We start from the raw sequence: 12,434 nt of genomic DNA, 5'->3' as shown, positions 1-12,434 counted from the left end.
ATTCCATTTCTGGATGCACAAATCCGCAGGTGGCTTTATCTTTCCTAGTGGCCTACAGCTTCAACTTAACCAAGCTGATGGAAGCGGGACTCAAAAAGCAATGAGAAAAATTAGTTTAAGAAAGAAACTGACACACTAGGCTAAGAAAGAAGTGGCATATCCTTCAGGACAGTGATTGCAGCCAGTACTCAGAACACAGGGGTAGCATCACAACAGAGTCATGCAAAAAGTCTTCCCCCAGTTTGTATCCCTGAGCCAAGCAAATTGTGGTTAAGTTTTTGTAAGTGGATTTTCTTCTTTTTCCTCTTTAATCTCTTTTTTTGCTGAACTCAGCCACTGAAACTGGAACTCTCTTGTCAGAATTAATTCTGAACATCTCAGTGTGTGTCAATGGAAGAGTCTTTCCTGGGAGACATCTCAATCCCTCTCTGTACAAGAAAGAGCACAACAATCCTATTATGGCTGATCCTAACAGAACAGCAAATGGAATGAGCCAACACTCTATCCTGTGGGGACTTCAGTACCTTATTTTCTTTGGATGAAAGAAAAGAAGAACCAAATACGCCAGACTTGTGGGGAGGGGGAATACTGTGGTCAATAAAAGAGGTTACACCATTGGTAATTGTAATGTCAGCTTTCTGTCCCTAATTTATTTCATGACATGCGTGGCCTTAACATCTTTGATGGAAATAGATTGACCATTTCTGGCTCATTTATGAATAAGTTAAAGAACACTGATCCTTGTGAAGATGTTATTGTTTATCTCAGCCTATTAGGAAATACATACTTTTATTCTATAGCAGCCATGGCTGATGTTTCATCAGGAATTTTCGGAGCTGGTTGAATCCAGGTACATAAATGCAATGTTTTGTCCCATTATGCACACTTCCCCATGAAATATGCTAGATCCTCCTCACCATGGTATATTTAATATCATTACCCTTAATCAGTGCTTTCCCCCCTAGAAAAATAGGTGCCAGTACTCACCATGAAGTTGTAACAGTAAGTGCCATACTTTTTGACAACAGAAAAAAGACGTGCCAGTACTGCATACCCTTGAGTACCCCTTGAAAAAATAGCACTGCCCTTTATAATATGTTCTGTGATTGTACATGAGGTAAATGTTGGGTTGATAATTATGCAAATTGCATCATTATACCGTTTAGTCACTGAGTGGTATTGGACTTAATTGTATCTGGGTGAAGTCAAGCATTTCCGTCTTGCTTCTTGTCAAGCTTTGTGACTGGTATTCCTTCAAAGGCTTCCATTACAATCATTGTAGATACCAGATCTCTCTGTCTGCCGCTTAGGACTTTGCTCAGGCTGCTCTCCCTCCCCAGGCACACCACTTTCCCAAACACACACCAGGCCAGCCCTTATTTGCATGCTCCTTAAGTGTTCTTGCCTGGCTAGAAAGTGTCTTCAACTCTTATAATGCTTCTTCCATGCCTGATGGAGGACAGAGAGGGGTTCATAGTGTGCATGTATGTAGAAACTAGCCTGTTGTCCCCAGAAGGGAATGTGGATGTAGCCCTCAGCCTGGAAATGCCTCCCCATACCTCATATATACTGATAGAGAACTCCATTCTCCAAGTGCTGGCCTGTATGCTCTATACACACGGAAAGCATCAGTGGGGTTGGGGAAACCAACAGTTATACAGAAGGACAAAAAAGAAGAAGCATTAATCAAAAAGCCTGCCCTCCAGCCTAAAGGCCAATGAATTCTGAGCATTCTCATTGGGAAGGAATACTAACTGACTGTTGGATGAATAATGGAATAGTATATCCTTGAAGAGGACACAACTGGTTGGCTGAAACTGAACTGGAGAACCTTATACTGTACTGTGTCATTTTGTTGTAAGCCCCTCTTATAGATCTAAGGTTTTCAGAATCTTCCCTACCCTACAGTTTACCTATGACCTAATAATGCTCTTAATGGAGGATTTATTTATTTATTTATTTATTTATTTAGCTAATTATTCTGCCATTTTCACATTTCATTTTTTTAGGAATCTGTATTGACTGGCACAATCCTTCGTGCACACACATTGCTTATGAGGATGCTTGCTCATAGATGTGTTTGAAGATACATGATGCAATAGTTCTGGTGAGGATGAGCAGGCTGCTCACTGCCTGGATGGGTAACCACCTGAGAAAGCCAGGTACGCTGCCTTGAATACCTTAATGGAAGAAAGGTGGGGTATATTATATGTTATATATAGAAGCTCTATGTTCACAGTTGTTCACTGGGAAATCTAGGATTTGGGTGCAGTGCTAAAACGGAGCATGCAAAGGCAGTAAATCTGTTACTCTACATGCAGGGAAACAGTCAGCAACCACTTTGATCTCATCATCAGTGGAATCTGATAATTTATTTTACATAACCCCGGGAAACTGAAATACAATTAAGAGCTGGTTTTTGGCTTTTGATCCTCCTAATAATTTTCCCTCTTTCACAGAGGCATGCACACATAGTAATAAAAGAGTCAAGATTTCAGGTCTCGGTTGCCAACGGCACTATTTTCTGTAACTGTTCCCTCCTACCGTGCTAGGAAGAGCCTACAGCTTGTGTCTATCATCACTGCATATTATTCCCTAACGCAATCACTGACACTCACCAATCAAAAATGTGGTTGACCTGGCAACAGGATGTGCATTTCCTAATTTAACTGCCCTCTCTTCAGGCAATATTTGTTTGCTAAGTGGAAAACAGAGCTTAGAGGAGAAACTTCACATTAACCCATTTGCGCTAAATGTGAGGAAAACATTGCAGCCAACCCACACCCAAACGCCTACATGCTAGTCTAGTACCTGTAACAAGAGAGAGACAGCTACACATCTTAGATGTTTTCCACTGAGATTAACAGCTTGATCATCCCCCCCCCGCCCACTTTCAGTGTCTTACTAGTTAAGTGTTTGGTGGTAGCTGATGACGTTTAGATTTGGCAGGACTGCAATTTTTCATCTTACTGTTTTTCTCACAATAGGACTTAAAGGTAAAGGTAAAGATACCCCTGACTGTTAGGTCCAGTTGCGGATGACTCTGGGGTTGTGCGCTCACCTCGCTCTATAGGCCGAGGGAGCCAGCGTCCAGTGAAAAGTGTGAGCCTTTTTTTTTTGTTGAGTTTTAGGTTTCGAAAGGTTCTCGCCCTCGCAGATAATACTGTTTTTAGCCACACAAAACTATTTGTCATCCTTCCTTTTTCCTTCAGACAGGCTATTTAGAAAGGAATAGCAGCAGCTTTGTCCTCCTTCCAGCATTCAAGATGTTCTGAACTTAAGGTGGGAAGGGAAGGAGCTTGTTGGAAGTCAATCTCTATATCTACAACCACATACATACACAAACACCTTTTCTGCACATAAATGCAAATACCCTGAAAAATACAATGTGGTAGGCACTCAGACCTAGTGACTCAGGATGCCATTGTGGGGCTTTTGCCTGGCCCTGGCAGGGAGGGCCTTCAGAAAGGCCCATTGCAGATCACCCCACCCTTCATTCATTGCCCCAAGACACCAATCTTTCTGCTATGATTGCACATGCACTTGTGTTGGACACACCCTTGCAGCAGATCTTTGAAGGTTTCTGGAGGAATGTAAAGCAGCTGCAGTGAGTGTGCATGTGAAGAAATTCAGATGCCTGCACCCACACCCACAGCCACCAGTAACAGTGAGTGTGTGTGCTGTCAGTGTTTGTAAAAGAGCAAAAAAAAAGAAGGAAAGGGTTCTGATCTCCCTTTAGCTTCTCAGCCTCCTTGTCGGCACAAAAAGAGTCCACGGGAATATCCTTGCAGAGTTTTATTAAAAGTCTTTGTGCAAAACACGACTGAATACCTATACACACCAGCACCAACCAACCCAAACACCAGCCACAGCCCAAACTAACATTTCTCACTTATATAGACAACTTGGTGCAGACCGCTGAGTCATGCTGACCCAGCTTTATTCGCATTAAAGAAACAGCGGCCATTTTAGCCGTGACACCCCTTCTGTTTCTTAAATGCGAAAAACCCCAACAGAAACAATACATTACAACAATACAACAATACATTATATACATAAACCCAGTTTTGTCATCAATTCATTATGGCATGTTGCTGGCAAAGGCTTGGTAAACAAATCAGCAATATTATCTTGAGACTGACAATACTCCAGTTTGATTACCCCATTCTGTACACAATCTCTCACATTCGCATGACGGATAGCAATATGTTTTGATGCGGATTTCATTATTTCCGAGCCCGCTAATGCAATGCACGATTGGCTATCTTCATACACTTGGATAGGCAAATCTACTTTACAATCTAGATCTTTTAGTATCTGTATAAACCATATGATTTCATTGCATGCTAGCGACAGGCTCCCATATTCTGCCTCACAGGATGAGGTCGCAACAAATCCTTGTTTCTTTGACCTCCATCCAATTATGGAATTGGCAAACATAATAACCATTCCACTTGTAGATTTTCTAGTAGCTACACAGCTTCCCCAGTCCGCATCAACAAATACTTCTAGTTTTTCATCTTGTGTACTAGAGATCTTCAAACATACATTTAATGTCCCCTTTAGATATCTGATAAGCCTTTTCAAAGCACACCAATCGGCAGTACTGGGTTTAGATACACGTTGGCTCAGAACATTTGTAGCACATGCAATGTCTGGCCTTGACCACTGGCTTAAATACAACAGGGATCCTATTTTTGAGTGATACAACTCAGGCTGATCAAATTCATCATCACACAGTGTCTTTGGGAAATCTGGTGTCATGGGAGTCTGAACTGGCTTGCAGTTTTCCATGCCAAACTGCTCTATTAAATGAAGAATTTTCTCTTTCTGGCTCAATAGGAAGCTTCCATCTGCTTCCTGCCTTACTTCTACTCCCAAGTAATTGCTTACAGGCCCTAAGGCTTTAAGCTTAAACCTCTTTTCTAGTTGACTTGTGAGCTTCTGGATCTCATCTGTGGAACTCCCTGCCACAAGCAAATCATCAACAAAGACTAAGAGCATTAGATATTTGTTGCCTGTCCCCTTGGTGTACAGGCATGGCTCAGCCACACTCCTTTTAAAACCAAGTTTTACAAGGGCTTCATTTAAACACTGGTTCCAACACCTTCCACTTTGTTTGAGACCGTAAACAGCCTTTCTCAAACGCCAGACTGCACCATTCTCCTCTTCAAACCCAGGGGGTTGTCTCATTAACACTTCATGGTCTAAATTTGCATGCAGATATGCAGCATCAACATCAAAATGGTGCACTGCTAGTTGTCTTACAGCAGCAATGGAAAGCATTAAACGAAAAGTTTCACTCTTTACCGTGGGAGAAAACACTTCATCATAACTCTCCCCTTTAATCTGAGTGAACCCTCTGGCTACTAATCTGGCTCGAAAACGTGGTTCCCCAGATGCAAGGGTCTTCCTTTTGTAAACCCACTTGCATGACACCACTCTGCCACCAGGTGGCGGCATTATGACCTCAAACACTTTGTTACGTTTAAAAGAGTCCATTTCTTCTTTCATAGCTTGTTCCCACAAAGCACGTTCCCCAGGGGGTAAGTCTAAGACTTCATTATAACTTTGTGGTTCCACACAACTCACATTGCATACTCTCACTCCTCCTAGGGTCAAACGCTGAGGAGGTACACCCTTGTTTGAACGCTGGGAGCGCCTAGGCACTACTACTTCTTCTTCCCCCCTTATCTCTGGCTCTTCTTCCTCTTCCTCTAGAGAAGTATTATCTATTGCCACATCTTTTGGGGAAATCTGTGCCTCCTCCTCATTCTGCTCCTGTGTTGCCAATGGCTGAGAAGAAGCCTCTTCTCTTACTTGCAGGGGCAGTAGGCAATCAGGGTTGGCATGGATTGCAGTCCATCTGTCCTGGTCAGCGAAGTCTGCACTTCGTGACAGAACCACGCGTCCTGGGCGTAAATTGAAACGCCACCCTTTGCCATAGGACTGATATCCCACAAACCGCAGTTTCTGCGCTCTAGCGCCCCCTTTCTGACGCTGAGCTTTGGGAATGTTTACATGTGCCCAAGAACCCCAATTATGGAGCATTGTCCACTCTGGTTCTTTCCCAAACAACACACGATATGGAATATCTTTTATAGAGCTAGACCAGGTTCTATTAATCAAAAAGTTCGTGGTAAGAAAAGCCTCGCCCCACAGCCTATGGTTGTGGCCCAATCCTGCATCCACTAGCAGACAGTCCTTTACTGACTGTATCACAGCCCCACGTCTTTCACACAGACCATTTTCAGCAGGGCTATAAGGGTTAGTCAAACGGTGAGTGATCCCCTTACGTCGCAACCATGTCCCAAATTGTTTGTTCAGAAATTCTCCACCCCTATCTGTTTGCAGCTGCACAACAGGCCGAGCGAAGAGCTTTTCAGCTTGGGCAACCCATTCTCTGAATGTGGGGAAACACTCAGATTTCTGCTTTAACAAAAACAGCCAACTAAAACGTGATTTGTCATCTATTACCAGAAAAGCATATCTGGCGCCCCCTTCAGTCTTCTGTGGAAAAGGGCCTATCACGTCACAATGGACAAGTTCTAAAACCTCTTTAGATACTCTGTCGCTTTTAGAAGCCACAGGCTTCCTCTTAGATTTGGCCATTTTACATACATTGCAATCTAGGAAACAGTTACAGCTATTTACTTTTAGGTTCTTGCACACCTTTTGCATTTCTGAAAGCACACGGAAATTGGCGTGACCCAGTTTTCTGTGCAGTTGATGTACACACCCCTTATGAACTGGCAAATTATCCTGAACCACCTGGGCTGCTTTAACTGGCTTGTCCTGCATTACATACAACCCATTTTCCAACTTTGCATGGCCACATACCTGAGTTCCATTCTTTATCAGACAGCCATCCTGCGTGAACTTAACACTATACCCTGCATTAATCAAACAGCTTACAGACAGTAAACAATAGTCCAAACTGCTGACAAACAGAGTCTCTGGTAGAGTAGTGTTCAAGCACTGCAGGAAACATGTTCCCTGGCCATCAATCTTGCTTCTACGACCATCAGCAAGATAAATTGAGTCTTTTCCATCAGCTGGCTTCTCCAGGGTCTTAAAGTCCTCCCGACTATTGCAGATAATCCTGCTGCTGCCAGAGTCCAGCAACCATGTTCCTCGAGGTATCTTCCTCTCCTCTCGAGAAAATGCAGAAACAAACTGAGCAGAACGCGTGTTCTTCTTCTCTGAAGAGAACCCCTTCTGCTTACGTTTCTGTGTCGATTGCTGTCTCTGCTCCATGTCGTCTCCTGGAAGTCTTGCCCTGCATTGACGTTGGAGATGCCCGGGTTGGTTGCATCTATAGCACCTCCTCACCGCCATGGCCAAGTCCAAACCTTGGCGTTGCTCCATTGGCAGATTCTGCTGCTGGCCCCCTCGGCTGTAACTCCTCCGTTCTTGGAGTTCAGCCTGTCTATCTGACCTTCTTTCTGCTTCTTCGGTCAATCTGCCAACCACATACTCAAGGGTCAGATCTCGGGGACGCATACTCTCCATGCTGTTAATCACAGGCAACCAGCTTTCAGGCAAACTTGAAAGGATAATGTAGGTTTGGTCAGTCTCTTCATAACGCTTACCTCTCTGCTGTAGCTGAAGAAACAGAGATTTCAGTGTTTGAAGATGAGTTGCCAAACTCTCACCTTCCTTCATAACAGTCCTGAACAGCCTTCTGGTCAGAGAAATTATAGTTCCGGCAGTTTCTCTGACATGCATTGCCCTTAATAAATTCCAGCACTCAAACGCTGTGCTGGCATTTGCTACATGCAATAACTGAGAGTTGCTCAAACACAGCATAATTTGGGCACGGGCCCTTTCATCTAGCCGTTTTTTCTCAGCAGAGTCCCGTCTCAAAACCTCAGTTTCAACACAGTCCCATAGTCCATCTCTCCTTAACAACTGCTGCATTTTAATTGACCAACTCAGCCAGTTGTTTTCTGAGAGAAGTTCAAAAGGGATGCCTCCCCCAATATTTACAACTTGGGAAGACTGGAAATCTGCCATCTCTGCTGGTGCTTGCTGAGCCCCTTCTGTAGGGCCTCCAGCAATCTCTCTTGACTCTCTCTTTAGAGTCCAACTAGATGGTCCTGGCTAGCACTCACCGGCTTCTAGCTGCTGCCTCTGTTGACCCTCAGGTCCCGCCTGGTTCTGCAACTGGTGTAGCCGCTCTGTGAGTCGCCTACTGTGGTCCTCTAGCAGTTCAAACTGTTCCAGTAGCCGACGCTGAGTGCTTTCTTGATCCTCAGATCCTAGCCGCTCCAGCGTCGCTGCAGACAGTTACAGCTTGCCACCAACTGCTCCAACGCACAGCCACTGTCTCCGTACACCACCAGGACTCACCAGCTCCTTGCTGAAATGCTGTTAGTCGTTTTGCACTCTGCACATGCTCAGAAACACTGGGCCCATAACTTGTCAGTGTTTGTAAAAGAGCAAAAAAAAAGAAGGAAAGGGTTCTGATCTCCCTTTAGCTTCTCAGCCTCCTTGTCGGCACAAAAAGAGTCCACGGGAATATCCTTGCAGAGTTTTATTAAAAGTCTTTGTGCAAAACACGACTGAATACCTATACACACCAGCACCAACCAACCCAAACACCAGCCACAGCCCAAACTAACATTTCTCACTTATATAGACAACTTGGTGCAGACCGCTGAGTCATGCTGACCCAGCTTTATTCGCATTAAAGAAACAGCGGCCATTTTAGCCGTGACATGTGCCTGCCTGTGTCATCAGAAGCTGCATCTTATCTATGGTGGTAACTGAACTCCTCTAGAACAGGATGTCCCTGTTGTATTTGTTAAAAGCCAGAAGCTACCCTATTCCCTTCCTCCTTCTAGCAAGTTGTGACCGAATTCCTCCCAGAGGCAAATTTAGGGCAGCAGCACCAGTTCCACCACAATGGGGGTGCCAATTTTCAGGCTTGCACAGGGCACTGTTGAAGTATGAAAGACCAAAGTCCAGTCCTGCTTGTTTACTGGAGAAGAGGTCAGAGGATAGGCATGCCACATTATATTCGTGACAAGCTAGCTAGGCAACAGCTAGCCATGGTTTACATTTTTGGCTCTCCCACAGCTCTCTAGATCTCTTGCTGCTTTGAGTTGGGTACAAAGACATCATCAAACAGGAAATCAACCAAATAGTTCCTGCACATTTACAGTACAGTGAACAGCCTTGCAGTGCAAATAGGATTTCAGAAGTAGGTCCCATTGCATTTAGTCCCATTGTGTTCGCTTCCAGGAAACTGTGCATAAGATTGAGATCTTAATAGTGTACAAATAATGAAAAGCAAATAATTCAGTTGTGAATGTGGAATCTCTGCCAGGTATCGGTGGTTAAGAAGACTGATGGAAGGCGATGAGGGATGGAGGGACATTTTCTTTGACAATGGGGGGGAAATAGTGTTTGTTTTTAAATTTTCGCTCCAAGGTTTGTGTTGGAGATATTCTTTGCTAGTTTGCTAGTAGCAACAAAATGCCCTGGGGGTGGGGGGCAAAATGGAGTATCCATTTCACCTCCCAAAATCTCTGTACAAACAAAAAGGAACAACTTCCCTGCAGCTGGAGGAAGCCTGATTCACTAATCAACAGGCTGGCCATACTGCCTGCCTGACAGGGAATTGACACTTCTCAGGAGTATCATTTCCTGTGAAGATCAAGAGAATTGTAATTGCAGAAAACTTCTGAAGTACAGTGGTACCTCAGGTTACATACGCTTCAGGTTACAGACGCTTCAGGTTACAGACTCTGCTAACCCAGAAATAGTGCTTCAGATTAAGAACTTTGCTTCAGGATGAGAACAGAAATCGTGCTCCAGCGGCGCGGCGGCAGCAAGAGGCCCCATTAGCTAAAGTGGTGCTTCAGGTTAAGAACGGTTTCAGGTTAAGTACAGACCTCCGGAACAAATTAAGTACTTAAGCTGAGGTACCACTGTAATTCTTTATCTAACCCAAATATAGACCACCCCTCAACCCAAAGGTTCCCAGGGAACAACAATTCATAAAATACAGTCAATACCATGATCATAAAACCAACAGCATAAATGGAATTAAAGCTAAAATACAAAGTAGTAAAGAATCCAGTAACAATGTAGGTTTTATGTCAGCAATTTCCATAAAACTGAAGAAAAAAATGTGTCTTGATCTGATACCTAAAAACAGCTAATAAAGGGGATAGCTGTAGCTTCATGAAGAGGCAATTTCTCATCCAGGTTGTCACCACTGAAGAGGCCCTGGTACAACCTGGCAGCTGTGTTCTGGATAAGCTACAGTTTCTGGACCATGCTCAAGGGTAATCCAATGCTGGACAGCAGGCCAGCCTATTAGCTAGGGAGCTGAGCTTTCTCATGTTGCTGGTTCCCCCACTCACCAGTAAGGGTTCTTCTGCCGCCCCCTTGCTTGTTGTGAAGGGGGTTCCTGGCAGGGATCAGACATGCAATTTATTTATTTTATTGAGGGAAATAATATTTTGAACCCTCCCACTCCCAGTCCAACCATTAGATCCACCCCTAATAATTAAATAAGCTTCGTTTCTATTTCATTGCAATCTAGTGCAATGTGTGAAACACCATTTCTATATTTCCAAATAAATACACCTTCTGTGAAGAGAAGGGCATCTTTGGATCCCCATTCCTGTGAATCTGCATAAGGCAAAGGGCCATAGCTCAGTGGTAGAATGTGAGCTTTGCACACCCAAACTCCCAAGTCAAATCCACAGCATCTCTGGATGAGGCTAGAAAAAACTGCTGAGCAAAACTCTGGAGAATCACTACCAGTCAGTGTTGACAATACAGAGCTAGATGAAGCAGTGATCTGACACTATCTATATCCTAGGTCTGCAAACATGATATGAAGGCTGGCAACATCAACCCCACCATGTGGGAATATCTTCCAGACGACTGCAGTGCTTGGAGACAGACAGTCAAGTCGTGTATCCGTAGCAGTGACCAGAGGAGGAATGACACAGAGAGAAGAAATGCCATGGTGCATCTGCAGAAGCACAACTGGACACCTTCATCTGCCCCAGCTGCAACAAAACACGTTCCTCCCGTATTGGTCTCTACAGCCACAGCAGGCACTGTAATTGTCCAACAGCTTGACCTCACTCCCAAAGGCGCACTCCTCCACTGTCTCCCGAGACAGACAGTTGTCAACAAAAGTATATCCTGTGTAACTATGGACAAATTTCCACCCTCTTGAATATCCAGAATGAAATCATATAGAAGATGGTGATTCCAAATTATTTTTCTATTAGCTGATGCAAATATCTTATACACACATGCACTGTGATCCAAAGACTCTCAATATTCCTCTTGGAAGCAGCAACCTAGAGTCAAACTATGCAGTGGGAGCCAATCTGCCTACACATAGAATGGCTCATAGCATTCAACCGTGGCAGCTGCTAGTTTTTTGTGCGAGAGATCTGTCAGTCCAAGAACGGTTGTATCTTGACTTTTGAATGTATTACTAACCAGGCTGAGGGACTCATCTTTGAAATCTCTGTCCTTTATTCACTGCTTCCTTCTAAAGACATTATCTCCTATATGATTTGCGAAGGAGGAAGTGAGTCACGTCGTGCTCCTGTGGGGAAAAGATCTAGGTTTCCAACGGTTACTGTGTTACGACCGAATGTAATTTTGAAATTCTATCTGAATCAGTACATTTATATCCTACGCTAATAGACTTTGCCAAGAACTTCTCTCATTATATAGGGAAGCTGCATTACACAAATTTGATTTAAGGATGAGAAAGTCTTCTGGAAGGATGCTTTTTAGGAAGCGTCTAAAATCATTTGTAGTTCTGAAGCCAGGGGATGCATTTATGAAAGTCCGTATATAATTAAAGATCTTTCAGATGAATGGATCTTTGCATACCTTTCAGAGCACAATGGCTCGTTGCAATAGATCTCAGGAAATTAATAGGTAATATGAATTTTGCCTCTTTGCCCATGAGTTGGTGCAGTGCTTACAGAAACACCCTGTCTAAAAGAACATTCTTGCACTCATCCTGTGATTAGTGCTCTTTCCATTGGTGTCTTGTGGTCTGAGCAGCCACGACCTACATACACACTACCCAAGCTTGTGCCCAGAGGAAGTCACTTCATTGCTGCTCACACAGCAGTTTGACTTCACCCCTAGAGACATACTCCATTGTTGTTTGGTGTCTAGAGCAGTGTTTCCCAAACTTGAGTCTCCAGCTATTTTCGGACTACAATTCCCATCATCCCTGACCACTGCTCATGCTAGGTAGGGATGATGGGAGTTGTAGTCCAAAAAGAGCTGGTGATCCAAGTTTGGGAAACACTGGGCTAGAGCATTCAAATCAACTTCAAATCAACCTTCTGTGCAAGAGCAAAAGAAAAAATTACACACACTTTCCTGTTGTTCTTTAAAAGGATTACCATTGCATACTCAGATACGCCACTACAACA

At 43.8% G+C, this 12,434-nt stretch overlaps 1 long non-coding RNA gene across 1 annotated transcript; it reads left to right on the top strand.

Annotated features, from left to right (window-relative positions):
• Window positions 1-1,994: 1,994 nt before the first annotated feature.
• On the top strand, window positions 1,995-10,959 carry LOC309540729. Its single transcript, XR_014223436.1, has 3 exons — window positions 1,995-2,162; window positions 2,988-3,102; window positions 10,838-10,959. It is a non-coding gene; the product is annotated as an uncharacterized lncRNA (long non-coding RNA).
• Window positions 10,960-12,434: the final 1,475 nt, after the last annotated feature.

This window comes from Podarcis vaucheri, assembly GCF_965113315.1.
Source record: "Podarcis vaucheri genome assembly, chromosome: 9".
NCBI lineage: Eukaryota > Metazoa > Chordata > Lepidosauria > Squamata > Lacertidae > Podarcis > Podarcis vaucheri.
This window is presented reverse-complemented; position numbering and strand designations above follow the sequence as displayed.